A 3,401-nucleotide genomic window follows, 5' to 3' on the forward strand; every position below is an offset into this window, starting at 1 on the left:
TGTGGCCTGGGAACATGACATCGGTTTGGATTCTGGTACCCTGTTGCCTGGGAACATGAAATCGGTTGGATTGTGGAAACTTGTGGCCTGGGAATATGACTGAGGTTTGATGGTGGTACCCTATGTCCTGGCAACACGACTGAGGTTTGAATCTGGATCCCTGTGGTCTGGGAACATGACTGAGGCGTATTCTGGAATCCTGTGGCCTGGGAACATGACATCTGTTTAGATTGTGGAATACTGTGCCCTGGGAAACTGACTGAGGCTTGGTTATGGAACCCTGTGGACTGGGAACATGACTGAGGATTTATTCTGGAACCCTGTAGCCTGGGAACATAACGGAGGATTGATTCTGAAACGCTGTGGCCTGTGAACATGACATCGGTGGATTCTGGAACCCTGTGGCCTGGGAACATGAGAACGGTTTGATTCTGGAAGCCTGTTACCTGGGAACATGTCTGAGGTTTGATGGTGGAAACCTGTGGCCTGGCAACATGACTGAGTTTTGTTTCTGGAACCCTGTTCCCTCGGAATATGACTGAGGTTTGGTTCTGGACACCTTTGTCCTGGGAACATGACTGAGGTTTGATTTTGGAACCCTGTGGCCTGCGAACATGACTTAGGTTTGAATCTGGAACCATGTGTCCTGGGAACTTGACTGAGGTTTGATGGCAGAAACCTGTGGCCTGGCTACAGGACTGCGGTTTGCTGGTGGAATCCTGTGGCCTGGCAAGATGACTTAGGTTTGATTGTGGAACACTCTGGCCTGGGAACATGACTTAGGCTTGATGGTAGAACCGTGGCCTGGCAACAGGACTGAGGTTTGATTGTGGAACCCTCTGCCCTGGAAATATGACTGAGGCCTGGTACTGGAAACCCATGGCCTGGGAACTTGTCATTGGTTTGATTCTGGAACCCTGTGTCCTGGGAACATGATTGAGGTTTGATGGAGGAACCCTGTAGCCTGGGAACATGACTGAGGTTTGAGGGTGGTACCCTGTGGCCTGGCAACATGACTGAGGCTTGATTCTGGAACCATGTGTTTGGGAACTTGACATTGGTTTGATTCTGGAACCCTGTTTCCTGGGAACATGACTGAGGTTTGATGGTTGAACCCTGTGGCCTGGCAAAATGAAAGAGGTTTGATTGTGGAACCCTCAGGCTTGGGAACAAGACTGAGCCTTGATGGTGGAACCCTGTGGCCTGGCAACAGGACTGAGGTTTGGTGGTGGCATCCTGTGGCCTGGCAAGATGACTTAGGTTTGATTGTGGAACACTGTGGCCTGGGAACATGACTGAGGCTTGATGGTGGAACCGTGGCCTGGCAACAGGACTGAGGTTTGATATTGGAACCCTTTGGCCTGGGAATATGACTGAGGTTTAATTGTGGAACCCTGTGGCCTGGGAATATGAGTGAGGCTTGATTCTGGAACCCTGTGGCCTGGGAACATGACTGGGGTTTTATTTTTGAAACCTGTGTCCAGGGAACATGACTGAGGTTTGATTCTGGAACCCTGTGTCCTGCGAACATGACTGAGGTTTGATTCTGGAACCAAGTGCCCTGGGAATATGACTGAGGTTTGATTCTGAAAACCATTGGCCTGGGAACATGAGTAATGTTAGATTGTGGAATCCTGTGGCCTGGCAACATGAAATCGGTTTGGATTCTGGTACCCTGTTGCCTGGGAACATGAAATCGGTTGGATTCTGGAAACCTGTGGTCTGGGAATATGACTGAGGTTTGATGGTGGTACCCTATGTCCTGGCAACATGACTGAGGTTTGATTCTGGATCCCTGTGGCCTGGGAACATGACTGAGGCGTGATTCTGGAAACCTGTGGCCTGGGAACATGACATCTGTTTAGATTGTGGAATACTGTGCCCTGGGAATCTGACTGAGGCTTGGTTCTGGAACCCTGTGGACTGGGAACATGCCTGAGGTTTTATTCTGGAACCCTGTGGCCTGGGTACATGACATCGGTGGATTCTGGAACCCTATGGCCTGGGAACATGAGAACGGTTTGATTCTGGAAACCTGTGGCCTGGGAACATAACTGAGGATTGATTTTGGAACCCTGTGGCCTGGGAACATGAAATCGGTGGATTCTGGAACCCTGTGACCTGGGAACATGAGAACGGTTTGATTCTGGAACCCTGTGGACTGGGAACATGACTGAGGTTTTATTCTGGACACCTGTGTCCTTGGAACATGACTGAGGTTTGAATGTGGAACCATGTGTCCTGAGTATTTGACTGAGGTTTGATTCTGGATACCTGTGGCCTGTGAAAATGACTGAGGTTTCATTGTGGAAATATGTGGCCTGGGATCTTGAGTGAGGTTTGATGGTGGAACACTCTGGCCTGGCAAAATGACTGAGACTTGATTCTGGAACCCTGTGGCCTGCAAACTTGACTGAGGTTTGATGGCAGAAACCTGTGGACTGGCAACATGACTGAGGTTTGATTGTGGAACCCTGTGCCCTGGAAACATGACTGCGGCCTGGTACTGGAAACCCATGGCCAGGGAACTGGACTTTTGTTTGATTCTGGAACCCTGTGTCCTGGGAACATGATTGAGGTTTGATTCTGGAAACCATTGGTCTGCGAACATGACTGATGTTAGATTGTGGAATCCTGTGGCCCGGGAACATGACTGAGGTTTGATGGTTGAACCCTGTGTCCTGGCAACATGACAGAGGTTTGATTGTGGAACCCTCAGGCTTGGGAACATGACTGAGGCTTGATAGTGCAAGCCTGTGGCCTGGCAACAGGACTGAGGTTAGATGGTGGAATCCTGTGGCCTGGCAAGATGACTTAGGTTTGACTGTAGAACACTCTGGCCTGGGAACATGACTGAGGTTTCATTGTGGAAATATGTGTCCTGGGATCATGAGTGAGGTTTGATGGTGGAACACTCTGGCCTGGCAAAATGACGGAGGCTTGATTCTGGAACCCTGTGGCCTGGGAACTTGACTGAGGTTTGATGGAAGAAACCTGTGGACTGGCAACATGACTGACGTTTGATTGTGGAACCCTGTGCCCTGGAAACATGACTGTGGCCTGGTGCTGGAAACCCATGGCCTGGGAACTTGACATTGGTTTGATTCTGGAACCAAGTGCCCTGGGAACCTGATTGAGGTTTGATTCTGGAAACCATTGGTCTGGGAACATGACTGATGTTAGATTGTGGAATTCGGTGGCCTGGGAACATGACTGAGGTTTGATGGAGGAACCCTGTGGCCTGGGAACATGAGTGAGGTTTGATGGTGGTACCTTGTGGCCTGGCAACATGACTGCGGCTTGATTCTGGAACCCTGTGGCCTGGCAACAGGACTGCGGTTTGATGGTGGAATCCTGTGGCCTGGGAACATGACATCGGTTTGGATTCTGGTACCCTGTTG

General features: G+C 50.2%; 1 long non-coding RNA gene across 1 annotated transcript; it reads left to right on the forward strand.

Moving 5' to 3' along the window:
- Positions 1 to 1,045: 1,045 nt before the first annotated feature.
- On the forward strand, positions 1,046 to 2,753 carry LOC309622242. The gene is made up of 2 exons (XR_014240624.1): positions 1,046 to 1,100; positions 2,659 to 2,753. It is a non-coding gene; the product is annotated as an uncharacterized lncRNA (long non-coding RNA).
- Positions 2,754 to 3,401: the final 648 nt, after the last annotated feature.

The sequence above is a fragment of the Balaenoptera borealis genome (assembly GCF_965194805.1).
Source record: "Balaenoptera borealis genome assembly, contig: HAP1_SCAFFOLD_1868, whole genome shotgun sequence".
NCBI classification, from domain to species: domain Eukaryota; kingdom Metazoa; phylum Chordata; class Mammalia; order Artiodactyla; family Balaenopteridae; genus Balaenoptera; species Balaenoptera borealis.